The sequence below is a fragment of the Strix uralensis genome, chromosome 2, assembly GCF_047716275.1.
Source record: "Strix uralensis isolate ZFMK-TIS-50842 chromosome 2, bStrUra1, whole genome shotgun sequence".
NCBI lineage: Eukaryota > Metazoa > Chordata > Aves > Strigiformes > Strigidae > Strix > Strix uralensis.
In genome coordinates, this window is record NC_133973.1 from 80831080 (window position 1) to 80846350 (window position 15271).

Here is a 15271-nt window from a genome sequence, read left to right on the forward strand (position 1 = left end):
TCTGAAAACTTATTTGCAAATGTTCTTAAAGAGAAATTGAAAGAGATCTGAGTGGAAATGAGTAGAATCCCTCTTAAAAATATTACATGTCTAGGTAATACTAAGAAAATGTTAGTATTTTCATTAATTTGTTACTCTATTGAAGAACAGGACTAGAACCCTCCACCAGTCATGTCATAGCCAGACCACTAATTCCAGTTTGTGCCAGTTGTTGGTTTTGGAACAGCAGACTTTACCTTTTATTGAAAGGATTTCAGACTTCACTGCTTCTGTGCCTTTTATCTACTCAGGGCTCTTTACAAATTTTGGCTTGTGGAATTTATTCTTACTGGAAACAAAGCCCATGGGATACAGAGGAAATATGTAATCATTTCTTCTGTTAAGAGCCTTTAACTGCCATATGATGCCTAGGTTTTCCCAAGAAATTCACTGAGCATGTACAGTAGTTCTTTAAACACATCTGACAAAACCAGGCATAGGTTCTCCTGGTTTTTAGAAGATCCCATCTTCCTACAGGTTCCGCTTGTCAACCTTCTTAAACCTCCTTTGGAAAAGAGTTCAATGACTGCTGTGTCCTGTAAATGGTGCATTGCAGACAGCAAGGCAGAGATGGCAACACCTTTGGCAAAACACGTGTATTTGCTGCAATTAAATGATTCACACTGATGCAGGAGTCATCATGCAGCCAGCTCTGGGATACCAGATTCTAAATATGTGGTCATTGCCTATAGACACATCTGTGTGTGCTAACTGCAAGGACATGATGACTTCTTACAGTCTTTGCTAATGTGATAACATGAATACTCTTTTAACGTAGACCCCTGCTGTGGCTACAGTGACTTAAAAATGCAGAACCACTGCAGTGCTAAAGACAGGATGGCAAGTAAGACTATGTATGAAAAAATCTATACTAAATTTGAGGACTTGTAACTGTGATCAGCTGAAAGCAGAAGCTACCGAGCTCTGTGGACCAGTTTACAAGGACTAAGTAAGAAAAGAACCTCTTCTTTTTGGCAGAAATTATGCAGAGCTGCAGTCTTTGATCTCCCAGATAACTGCAAAGGGGTTATCATTAAAATGTATACACAGAACATTGAGAACATACTTGCTACATCAAAGCATTTATTAAAGGGAAAATATATTCTAATAAATGTATCAGTGTCTAAACTGTCATTAAAACCACAGGTCTTCATATGGAATAAATTCCATCTGGAAAAGAATATGCTTTTGCCAAATAGTTTATGCAGGGAAAAGCAAAAAAAAACCCAAAACAACAAACAAAAACCAACCCACCACAAAAACCACAACCAAAAAGAAACCCTTGCTATTCTTTGTTGCCAAATAGAATAACTTGAGGTCCACAACATACTGTCTTCTCTGTTGTTTTTCCAAATTATCCAGTAGTTCTGACAAAGCTGTTTAAGAGAAAAGCAAAACAAAGCTGTTTTTCACTGCTAACCCTGACCTGGTGGTATCCTTGATGTCTGAATCATCCTGATTACTATTTTATGCATTCAGCATTTCTTCTTCTAAGAAATAATGCACACTGGCTGTACTGCTGAATACATATAGCTCTCTAGTCACACAATCTGGAAGGCAAAAAGATGGCAGAGAACTTGAGGCTCAAATTAAAATTTGTTTTAAGGTTGAAGCCAGACTGTCAGGCCAGTGCACTGAATGACAACTGGGAAAGAAATCATGAAAGCAGTGAATCCAGGCTCCTCTCCTTCTCTCCCATAATGCTCTGTATGCTGGGGGGCTGCTGTAAGAAATTCACATGCTGGCTCCTCCCAATCCATAGCTATACTGGAAATACCACTATTTATCTTAAAAGATCATGCTATCGTATAAGTCAGTCACAGAAAAGCATAACTTAGTTTGCAGACAGCTCCTTTAGTCTGAGACTGTTAACCTACTATTTCTTTGTGTGGGGGTATTATTCAGCAATCTCACAGTCAGTTTGTTGGAAGCCAACCAAGCTTTTCAGGGAAAGGTAGACATTTATTCTGTGCTTGTACAGCATCTAGCACAATGAGGTCCATGCTGGTTTGCAATCCTTATTTATACTGTGGTACAAATATTATCAGTAACTCCACAAGCTTAAATTTCATGTTAGTACAAATGTGACACCATACAAATGCATTCTGTAGGAAAGCTAATGTCCTCTAAATAGCAGTACATTTATTTAATTTTTATTCTTCTCATAGGTCTCTAGTCTTTGAGAGCTATTGCTTAGAGTAAGTTATTATGCCATTAAAAAGTTAGACCGTTAGTCTTCTGTATGCTTTGATACAAAAGACAGTTAGTTCAAGAGAGTTATCTGCATCAGTAATCCTGTGCAGGATCAGGATAATAAAGCAGGAACCACTAAAAAATCGGATACCTTTTTAGTTCCAGAGAGGAAGAGATCTCCTCTGTTGTACTAATTAGAAAAATTCTCAATCAACTCCCCTCCAGCAAAATGAATGCTGCTGTGAAGGATCAGTTGCTTTTTTAGTCTGCAGATCTTCCATACATCTAGAAGGTAGTGTGCTTTGCAATGCTTACATACAGAAACTGTGTCCTGGCATAACTGGGCACTTGTCCAGTTACATCAGGAGAAACTGTACTTGCTTCTGCAAAGGTTGAATTTTTCCATGGTCTTCGCAGTAATTTAAAGATTTTATGTTCATTGCAAAGATGATATTTCATCAACTTGCAGGTAGCTTTTGAAAAATAATGCAATATTTCAGCTCAAAGTAAAAGAATGAAGATGAGACAGACATTAGTCATGTTGCTTAATGTGCTTCTGGAAGGCATTCAAGTAGTAGGGTGGGAGAGGAAAATCTATATAAGACAGAGCTGTGCAGTGTTTTAAAATATATATCTTGTGAATTTTTTTGCTGCCAAAATAGGCTGTCATGAGCAGTGTTAATGCTGGAAATAATTTTTCCTAATTTTAAGTGGTGATTCATTTTTATGACAGAATATATCCTGGGTATGTCTTATGTTGCAAGCATGTTTTTATACAACTTTCATTTATTAGCCAGAGGGTTTCAGGAAGCCCATTCAGTTCTGCTTATGAGTTGGAAAGAATAAGGTCTAAGGTACACTGAGCTACTGAAAAGAGGGAGAGAAGATTGCTGTTTCAAACCATTACATGTTCTATATAAGTTTAAATGGTGGGTTTCAAGTCAATGGATAACACTTAAGCTAGTTTTCATTTTCAAACATTATTTGTAAATTTAGGATACAAGATAGATAGTAACAGTCCCTGCAAATGAATTCTGAATTGCTTTGTCTATGATAAGACAACTGAGTTACAAAGTGAAAGGACACAATGCATTGCTAGTCTCTTACTGAATGGTAGGTCCTGCTCTCAGATAAAAAATAGGGTCTTGTTAGCTCTTACACTACATTGTCAACTGAAAGCTGACTTTCTCACTCTATTTTAACAGAGGCAATCTAGTATCATAATGCAATTCAGCCTGGGAGCTAGCCTAATTCCAAAGTGCTGACTAATTGTCACCATAAATCAGTGGATCAGGATTGGGGATAATATTGCAGCTTGACATGATGTAATAACCGCCTTCAACAAAATATAATCCCAACCATCTAGAGGCAATTATTAGATAAACAAAGCTGTATTATGTTGGAACTGATGTTCTATGATCATTCCCAGCCTGATAAATTCCCCTGTAATTTCTTTTTCATCTGTAATTTAAGCAAAACCAAGATCTGACTGTAGGACAAGATGCAAAACAAGAAACAGTTTGTTTTCCAGTTCCCAAATCCAAAAAGATATGCATAAGATTTAAGACCAAAAAGACTAAAAAGAAATTTCATGTAATTACCATATATTCTGCTCAGCTTTCCTTTTTAGCAGAACTTGAGATCTGAATGCTGTACTATGGTGAATCTGATACACTGGATGTGCAGTCTCACTGCTACCCAACAAAAAACAGCACAGCTGCACAAAGCTCTTCAGGGGTTCTGGGCAGGTATATATGTCCGATTTTACAACAGCCTTTATGGAAAACTTTGCTCAGGGTGGCATAACTGATTTCATCCATCATTGACTACCACCACCCAAAATATACAGGCAGTTCCCCATTATAGCCTTGTTGTCCTGCTTGTGGGCATTGATCTTCAAAGAGCTCTGAGGATTTAGACATACAAATTCTAGTGATCTGCCATTTATTGTGAAGATGTGCATGCATCTGCTACACCCACGTGGACTTTAGGTACCTAAATTCATTTCACATCTTTGAATGTCACAGTCCTGATATGGCTGATGGTAAGAAGGATTTTAGAATTCATGTAAGCTGACTACCTTTTTGGACAGAAAGGTTCTTTGGGGATTCTTTAGGTACAGATACTTACATTCATGACATACCTCAATGGCAGGTTTTTTTTTTGTTGTTTTTGGTTTTTTTTGCACTGCTCTATTTCTGTCTTTCTTTCCTTGTTCATGAAGACATTCATGAAAAAAAAATGTTTTGGTGAACTCTTCATCTTTTTGCAGGATTCTTGCAAAGGCTTTTTTTCCTTTTACTTTTAAAAAACATATTCCACAATGGTATAAATTAGCGAAAGATGTGATTTATCTCAAGGAAATTCAAGTGAAATTAACTTATGTGGTTTCCATGCTTTTTCACTTTCCAACTGTTTTTTTAGGTTTCCAGAGACTTTCTTCTAACAATAACTAACCTTACAAAACAAAAAGAACTCAATTTAACTTCCTGATTGAGAAGAAATAGCTGTAAGGAGAATACTTACAGCAGATGATTTTTTTTCCTATTTTTGACATTACATTTGTATTTATATTCAAGAGTGAACAAATCATATGCATAAGGCTACCAGTGCATTGGTATTACTTTTTAGTGAGTCTGAATAACTAATTTTAAAATTCCCTTATAGCTTTGACCTTTAGAAACACTCAACTGTCACAACCAGGAAACAAATTTCAGTTCCTATTAAGAACAACAAAAGCTGCAGTGTGATGAGGCCTGTTGAAAATTGCTCTCCTTTTTAAACCCATTTTGAATATATACACATTGCATTTAAAGCTAAGAAACACAAGTCAGATAATTAAATGTGTCTTATAATTACAAATTTCAGAATAGCTGATTTACATCCTCTACTTACGTCTTGGGTAAAATCACCTATGGGTGAAGTGATTTAGCTGTTAATGGATATCGATACCCTTCCAGAATGTCCTATAGCTGGAAATATCATGACATTATGAAATCTTTTGGATGCTACTAAATTTTTTAGAAGCCAGTGCAGTTTCAAAGGCTGTGAGTAAAGATGCACGTCTCCATTTCTCAGGCTACTGCAAGACATGATAATAGAAGATAATTCACTACTATCTTCTTCCCTGCCTCCTGTCCAGAGTCCATGACTTCTCCCCTTATGGGTCAGGCTGTTGCAAGGAAGGAAGGAGACCCAGGCAAAGGGGAGACCACTGAGGCTCCATCCTTACCACTCCCCACTGTGGAACATGGAGACAATGCAAACAGTACTGTCATGTGCTAAAATGATAGACATGAGTTTGGGGAAGAAAAACAAACACATCTATCATGGGCTGGGTTGGACAGGTTAGATCAGGTGGAGGCAAATGGAAAAAAAGCTAGGCTACTATTTATACACCGAATGCCATTATCACAATGGGAACCTAATCTGACAAAGAATTTAAGGCATTATTTAGCACCGATATACAAAGGAGTTATTGTACAAATGAACATTATTATAAAGTATCTGTCATCTACTCAAAGCTGATTACATGCATTGATAAAAGTCTATAAGACTTTATTCTGCAACACTGAAATCAATGAGAACATTAACAACAACTTCAGTGGATGCAGGTGCAACCTTTAAATGCTAAACTTACTGTTTCTTCACTGCAAAAGGTCATTTACTAATACTTGAGTATATCTAAAAGGGAGACTTGATCCTGCCATTGATTCTATACAGACAATCCTGCAACTAGGTGAGATGTCACTTTCACATGAGAACTATTAAATTAGATATTAAAACATTTTGAAATCTTTACTGCTCTCTATAATCTCAATTCATATTCTGTTGCATCTGGTACTTTATATTGATGATGTATCCTTAATTATAAATATGAACCTGAAATTCTCAAGATCCCCTCAAAGAATTCATTGAACTTATAGCAATAACAAAGTAAGAAAATGCTAGGAATAAAAACAAAGCAATGCTTTACACATTATTTATATATACACTAATAACTGTCCCTGAAGGTTCTACTTTCATTATCAAGTGGAAAATGCCCAAGTGAAGTACTCATAAAATGTAAGCAAAATGTTACATGGCATCAGAAGGTGACATTCTAGAATATTTATGAATGGGCATTTAAACACTTACAGCAGTAGTACTGTCATGAATATCCACGACCAAAGAGAGACACGTAGCATTTCATGGTTATCTGTGAATTTCAGAATGATGAATTTTACATCATATGTTCATAAAAATGCATAATGCCTCATGAAACATTCATGAGTCACCACAGTTTCTTCTGAAAAACATTTAAAGCTTTCATGAAAATTATATTAACAATATATAAACTATGGACTCAGTGCAACAATTGTTTAAAAATATAGAGACTATTCTGTTTTTCCCTACGCACCACTAGAGGCTATTAAATATCCAGTTCAATAGTTAAGAAGATTTATCATCTAACATTTTGTATGAAAATTCTTTGCCATGCCTATAATCTACAACAATCTTTTAAACATATTAAAAGTTTGTTGACTTTTAATAGAGGGAAGTATAAGGTGGACCAGAAGACATAAGGGACAATTAACAACAAATTGCCTTGCTACCAACCAGATAAAACTGATTTAAGATAGAATAATTTATATATTCTGTCCAAAGAAGGAAAGAAAAAAGTAGGCAATTTTTTGACAAGCAGATCCCAAACCAGAGGCAGTATTTGCTATCACTAGATTCAGACCTGTGGTGTTCAGAGGTCAGGTGTTGTGCTGGCGAGGATGTGGCACTGAAGCCACTGCATGCCTTCATACCTATTCTCAGAGTAGAAGCTTGAACTGACTAAGGGCAGGAGTCATTTGTCTGGAAGGAGGCTCTGACTGGCCAGAGGAAAACTGAAATCTTCGATGACTTTTATTTACAATGTGGTGATTAACCACAACCTGACAGCAGCGATACTTTGGAACTGGGCTTCAGAGGCAGAAATCTCAACCTAGATTTAGGTACATATGGGACTGAGAAGGGTTTCTTCACCTGTTTTAGAATAGCATCTTTTTTGTTACTTCCTCACATTTTAAACAAAATAGACCATTGTGAAGAGCTGTCATTGAGGAGTTTGAAAAGTGGTTCTTGGGCCCTATTCAGCTGCAAGAAGGGGGTGTTTTCTGAAGCATTTACTGGATCACATCCATTCGACTAGGTACCCAGTAGGACGTGCAGTTCCTGAATCTCAGTGTGGAAATATGGGTATCAAACAGATCAGTCTGGGTGCATCATGATACGTTTAAAATTAGAACTGCAGCTGCTTTCACATCACACTTGTAAGTGCAGAGAGCTAAGACATATTTGCACAGTTATATTTAATGTAACTGCTGTAAATCCATTGCAGTTTTCCTTTCCATCTCATTTCACCTTTCTCTCTCTTTGAAACAAGCTCATTTTAGCATTTATAAAGAAACCGGTATATTACATCAAAAAAACCCACCAAGATGTGAGACCTGAGAGAGATACTACTGCAAAGACTTCTATTTGAGCTAACTGGCAGAAGCCTGCTGTAAGAGCAGTTTGAAGTTTGACTTCCTATGGAAATTATTATATTCATAAAATCAATATTGTATATAAGTCTGCAGTTTAAGAGGTAATGAAGTCATGTTGATGGTTTTTCCAGACACCCCTGAATGCAGCTAATAACTTCTGTTATGGTTTAACTCCACTAACAAAAAAAGATAAAACTACCCACAAGATAATTTACTTGGTTTTGAATTTATCCAATTTCCCTACATCCACACTCAAAGGAACCCCATGCACCATTAAGGCCAAACAGTATTAAATCCAGGCTGGTTTCCGAGTTGTTTCTTGACTATTTGGACACTGCGTGCAGTACTATTTGTTACTGTAATAATACAGAGGTACAATTGAATTTCTTGCTTGTAAATTGATCTACACTGTCAAATTTCACTGAAGCAGGAAACTTTATGTTTCTTTTGTGACATCAAACTAAGTTAACTTAAATGTCAGGAAGTCAACTTAAATGTTCTCAGTTTGTTAGAGGGATGAAATTTTTTTTCTAAGATAATAGTAGAAAAGTTAAGGAGCAACAACGGTCCTAGAGATGAGATTTGGGCAATCAGTGACTTAAAACAAGGCAGTGCATAAAATCATAGATTAAGGATAAAGGTTAAGGATAATACAGTTGACTTCAAAGAAGCTACAAATGTAGGAAAAGATCTATTGCTTTTGAAGAAAACAGTCTTTCAGATCCTGGATCTGCATTCATGTGCTGGTAGAAAGGCCTTGGGTCCCCTAAGGGACTTTGTGAAATCAATAAACTTTCCTATCTGGAAGTTTCAAAGGTGAGGGATTAAAAAAGAATGTTTGTATTTGAATAGCCTTAAAGTCAACACAAATCTTCATCTGCAGACATCAGTTCACTGGATCAAGATGTTGCATGACTGATTTTTATCTGACCTACCTTCTCAGCAGAAACCTCCTCTTCTCTTCTCCTAAGACTGTGTCTACTGGGAAAGTTTTCCAGTCAGAAGGAAACTTAGATATAAGATACGGTACAAGGAACTAAAAAATGGTCTTTGCAAGATTGGTGTATATTTAGGGTTACATTAGATTTCAAACAGTATAATCTACTTTTTCTCTGATTGAACTACACAGGAGTGGCCTTAAAGCTCCTAGGACAAGTTTATTTGGGGAATTGTTCCCATTTATTAGCTGCTGTATTGCATACAATGTTTCCATCTAAATGGATATGTCATGTAGTGATACCGAAGTTTTGTGCTTCTATGCTGGCCTAATGATTAGTTGCTGAATCTGTTGAACATATTGACAAGAATATTTCAATGAACCCACAAGCTGTTGACCCTCTAAGCAAACAAACAATAGCTTTGACTCCTTCCTATGTCCTGCAATGAAATGAAGTGGTATGGCTCAGTAGGAGCTAGAAGATCTAGAACCTATTTCTGGATTTTTGTATGGGTTTTTTGTTTGTCTGTTTGCTGGGGTTTTTTCACAGAAGTCACTGGACTTCCAGGCCTTCTACCATTTACTGCTTCTTCTATCTTCTCTGTGATCTTGAGACCCAGTTGTCTGCCCTTCCTACTATACAATCTTCATCCCTCTCTTTCAGGCAGATGTAATTCCTCACATCACATGGTTTTTATCTGACAGCTTGATAAGGGAATGTAGGCATAAGCCATGTTTTCCTCATTGGTATTTTGAGAGACTGAAATGTCAAATGATTGTCTCAAAGCTTGCTTGTGTGTGTGCTTTGAGTCACAGGTGGTGTCAGTAAAGCCTTGACCATTCATCAAGGACCACCTGTGGCCTTTGTAACTAATCTAAGGAATATCACCCAAGGAAGCAGGAGTGTATCGAAGGATGCACCCTCCCACTCCCTTGCAATTGTACTGGCAAACTCTTTAGATAAATCTCAGAGGTGGCCTGAGTGAAACCAGGTGTTTCTCATCAAGCACAAGGACTGCTGATCACAGGCCATTGTATAAGCCCGATAATTTGTGGCTCTATTTTATTGCTAATGACTTTGTGCCTTTGTCATTGAACTGATAAGAGGTGAGTGTTTCTGCCCCAGAAGTCAGATGATTGCTCAAGAAGCATGAAGTCAGCAAAAACCTGTGGGAACAGAGGAAAAACTAAAGGTGGGCAGATATGCTAATCAGCTGATAAAATGAACTTAAAAGGTGACTGAGAATTTTGTGAAGAACTGAAGACTAAGGACCAATGGGATGCTGCTGGATCCATGGTGGTGACTATTCTTGTGACTCTATTATGGGTGCTTGCTTGGTTTCTGTCTTTTCCTTCCATTCTGTCCTATCGCTATCACTCTTCACTTTTAATAATAAAAAACTGTTTTGGATGTATGGCATTTGACCTTGTTTGAGTCTTAATCTTGCTCTTGGGATCACATTGAAACCTCCCCTGACATTGGATTGGGACAGGTATCCAATGCTTCCTCCTGATCCTAGTGAAGTGGAGATTCGGGATCACTTCTGGTGGGAAAATCTTTCCATTCAGTGCCTAGAACTAGTGCTAGACACTATCTCCTTGTGCAATATTCTGGTATTTCTCCAGTGTTTTTGGCCATAACATTAACACTGTGTCATGTTTGAGGTGAAACTGCTACTAACTGTCATATAAATCTTCCCAGATGAAAATGACAGCCCTCTGAGATGGGATTTGAGGAACAAGCTGAAAAGCTGATCAGTCCTACTGAGCAGCAGGTGGTGAAGGGTCCAGGATGGCCCATGCCATATTTGTTTTCCTGCACTATACTACTGCAGAAACTCTAAAATATGGGAGGATAAACAAGTGCAAATGAGGCAGTACAGGAGAAACAGGAAAGCAAAAGCTAGAGAGGACAAAAATAGTTGGAGAGAAGATAGAAAAACAGGGAAATGGCAACTGAATAAAAGAGAAAAAATGGTAAGGGAGCTAAACTTCAGTTTTCTAGAGATTCCTCAGATACAGTCTATCAATACCCCTAAAACCATCTCCTGTGAACACATGGGCAGAACAAGGATTCCCAAAAACTGTATGTCTTGTCAAGCACAGGAGGACCTGCAGCCAGGCCATATGCTGCTTCACTCCAGATACCTGACTGAGGAACATCAGCATGAAACCTTGCTCCAGCTCTTCCTTTATATTCTTTAAGGCTTTAGATCAGACGTCTGGCTTGGGCTCTAAAATGGGGGCTCCCTTTCACACCTTGCAGGAGCTTGTCTCTTCATATCAACCCCACTGTATCAGTGCTAGTATTTTAATTTAATACCTATGTAAGTATATGTATTATTGCTTGATAAGGTGATTTTAAGGTTTCCACTACTGCATTATCTGAAAGACTAAAGTTTTTAGCAGTCTGGTAAGATAGGGAAGTAAAATGAATACATATCATAAGAGATTATTGTAAACTTTTTAATCCAATAAGTTTATTTTTTCCAAATGTATATGTACTTAGTCATTTGGGAGAAACATTCAGACATATGACACAATAAGGGGCAGATATCTCAAGTACAGCTAGAAAAAAAAATAGGGATTTATTTGAAAACACACCTTTTGGTTTTTAATTGAGACAACATACTTCCTTGAATGAGAATCTAAGTAACTGAGAAGACTTTTAACAGTGAGAACTTCTGAAAAATGGAAACATTAGGTATGTTACATATTAGGTGACACTAATTACACTGCTCATTTTCCATAAGAAACTTCAATAAGTACATTATAATTTTATGTAGCCTAGATGGTCTTATACTTTAAGTGCTTCCACATTTACAAACCATATAATTAGAAATGTGTTTCCAATAGGTGACTTTTATATTAGGGTTCAGAATTAAATTATATTGCTCATTCAACCCATTATCTAGAAAATATTCTCCACTTTCACTGAAGAATTATTTTAGTCACATGTTCCTCTCTTGTAAAGACCACATGTTCATTCAGACTTGCCCATAATATGTGTATGTGTAATACATTTCAATTTAAATTTTTATGTTTAATGTCACAATAATTGCAATAGGTTCCATACAGCCTACCTAATATATATTTAGTCATTAAGCACTTCAATTAGTGTTACAGACCCATGTATACTTTATAACATTAGTCCCTGTATTAAGGGACTATATTATTAGTTAAGTAGCTGAAAATATAACTGTAGAGGGTACTGAAAAATCTTTTTTGTTGATTACACAGAAGCAGCAGCTTCTGTCTCTGGAATCAAGAGCTGTACAGAAATATTTCATAACACCATATATACCCTGGATTTATCACTATCTGTTTTTGCTTTAAAATTGGCTTCTTCTAAACATTTTTACTTTTTCTGAGGAGCCATCAAATTTTGTATGTTCTGTCACAGGCTCTGATTTAATCTGATTTAGCTGAAAGTCATGATTTCTTATATTCTGAGCATCAGTATAATCTACTACAAATTGAAATTTCTTTTGGCATTGTTTTACTTTGGTTTTGTTTTGGGGTTTTTTTGTTGTGTGGTGTTTTTTTTTTTTTTTATATTTTATGACTACACTGTGGATACTACCTAAGAACTAAAAGGTTCTTACTTTGCATACAACCATTTCTATTGCTTTAACATACAATTGCCTCTGGAAAATCTCAGACCTACCCTCTATTTCTTTTTCCATTGTGATGTTATGAAGTTTGACAGCAAATACAAAATTCACTCTCATGTTATGTTGCTGCTGGCTGATACACTGGCATCAGGTCTGAAGGGCCTCTTGTTATCCTTCAAAGCCAAATGTGAGATCATAAATACATGGTCTGCTCTGGACAGATAGAAAAGCCAGAGGCACAAATCCAGACCTCCAGGAGGAACTAAAGGATTAGAAAAATATATACATTTTAATCCTTTGGATTACTATATTCTTGAAGCAATGCATAGGTCTGGAGCTGACATTGCCACAGAACAATGAAGAACTTAATCATATTTCTGTTTTTAAAACAAGAAGTAAGGTCACCACTGTTATTAACTTAATCATATATATAATTCAGAGCATAATATAAAATTTTAAAAGTTCAGGTAAACAAGGACATGGAAAAATGATGCCTGTTCACTAAAGCTTTTTTCAAAATGTCAGGTAAGCTTTAAAAAGACATAAAACTTGAGAAATTATTTTTACCTGAGGTAGGAGAGAGACAACTTCTGAATTAATAAAGCCAGAACATTATTTTTTAACATTACAGAATCTGTATTCTTCACTTCTGTCTGCATATCAGGTGGACATAACCTGGTCATGAGTCCTGGATTTTTTTCTTTTTATTATTTTCTCATTTATTCCTTCAGACTTAGCTTTCTCCTGATAGATACACAAAGGAAGTGATTAGCATTTCAGCCTAGTAGGCAGCAGCCATTTGGGTCTGCTAATCTGTGACATGAAATAAAAGGATGGGAATAAGGTAATATTGCTTTGCTTGGATTATTGTTAAAAGGTTTAAATCTTTGTTGACATTCTGCTCCTTTGATTTCTGCTATCCTGACCTGGAATATATGTGGTCTATATTGCGAACCTGCTTCCCTGAGCGTCTGTTTACCTAATCTTTCTTTGAACTGCTGATGGTAATGAATCTCCTTCCTCCAGCCCCAACTGCTGCATTCAGTTATCATCAAGCACAGGCATCAACTAGAGCTCTAATCTTGCTCTGATGGATGGAATACTAACCTTTCACAAGATTAGAGACACAAGGTGCTCTAGAGATAATAAAATTCAAATAGGTTTATTTCAAAGGGCAACTCAATCTCGATTTTGTTCATGGGTCACTTGACAGATCATTTGTCAATGTAGTTTTTGTGTCCTTCTGTGTCTGGCTTCTGTGCAGTACTCCAACTATTTCAAATTAAGTGGGCCCCAACAGGCAGAGTTCGGCAAGGGTCTAGCTTCAGTGAAAATAGCAAGGTACTCATTCAGCATGGAACTGGCAAATTTACTAAAAGTGCATCTAAGGTGGGTGGTGCTTGGATGGTGGAAAAGTTTTTCTTAGCATTTTCAGGAAGGCATAGAAATGACAATAATGATAAGCATCTTGAACACTTTGAATTTTAAACTCCTGTTTGATCATGGAGCAAAAAACTTGCTAGTATCATGACAGCCAGCTGTGCAATATATGCAGTAGCTGTAAGTTAAGAGATTTATAGCTCATGAGTGACCTTTTCAATGTGCTTGTCAAGCACAACTATTCAAAAGTGTTTACAAATCAAATATTTAAGTCGGGTATCTACAGGCATGAAGATAAGGCTCTTACAGGTGCTGAAAGAAGATTCTTCTAGATGACAGCTTCAGTGTTCAGTGTTACACATATCAATTAGGATCCTATGCAGATAAAATAGGTAAAATGTCCTGCAACCTCTAAGGTTGTAGATTGCACCTATTCAAAAATACCAATTGACCTAGCTCTATGTTTTAATAAAGCACAATTAAATTATTATAACGAGTCTGCTTAGAGGACAAATATGATTGAAGTCAGTGAGTATAATGTCTGGCCTTCATTTAGGAGAGGGATAAAAACAATTAAAAGGCCCATATAAACAAGACAGCTAAAGCTGCAGGTGTATCGATTGCATGCAAACTACAGCACTTGCATGAGTTAGCCAGGAGGTTGGGGGCTGGCTCGTGTGCGCAGCTTCTAGCAGCTGGACTCCTCTCCAGGAGAGAGAAGGAGAGAAGGAACAAAAAGCAAATGAAGCACTTCAGAAGCACACATATAAGGAGCCAGAAAAGCTCAGCGAGTCAGAGGGATGTTGTATGCTCAGCTGCAGGACAGCACTGAAAAAAAGTATGCTGTAGAAATTTTTAAAAAAGATAATTTTGCTCAAAAATATTAAACCCTGTCTTTCTTCTACAGAACTTGCTTCCTGCATATTTATAGGGGTGAGAGTTTAGCATAACAAACCCTTTAACCCTTTTGAGGTAAGGTTGCATTCTTTTAGCTTCTGAAAACAAAGACGACTACATCATATTTAAAATTCAGGGGTTGATGAGTTTGCATGATAACTAAGTAGGACAGATTTGATGGAATATGCATCTAAAATGTGTACTGGACTAAGTCTGAAATATGGAAACTGGAAACTAAAGTTAAAGATTTTTAAAATGTTTTAAAAGCCTGAGAACTACATGAAAAATGTATTTTCATTTTGAATGTTTTAGCTGTGACAGTTCACAAACTAGTCTATTTCTAGAATTGCAATCATATCTCTGGAGTCCATTTACATTGTTTAAATTTTATAATTGAGTGAGTTCTTAATATTTCAAAACTGTTCCTGTTTTCATAAAGTTTTAATATACACAGTTAATTTTTCATTATTGTCCTTTATAGTAAGGAGCTCTTAAAACTAATTTTATGGTATATGTTTATAAAAATGCCAAGAAATAACTCACTACACATGAACCTTGTGATTGATTCCAGAATTTGTGCACTTACATGTTTCTTTCTGTGGTTTCAGTACTAAGGATTGGACATTAATTTTCTGTAAATACATGTGAAAGTAATCTTTAGGCATACAAGATGGGAGGATGCCCATACCTGA

General features: G+C 36.6%; 1 protein-coding gene across 1 annotated transcript in view; it reads right to left on the reverse strand.

Annotated features, from left to right (window-relative positions):
* Positions 1-15271, reverse strand: part of GPC6 (glypican 6) — a 798134-nt gene that overhangs the window by 359408 nt on the left and 423455 nt on the right. The window lies entirely within an intron of this gene.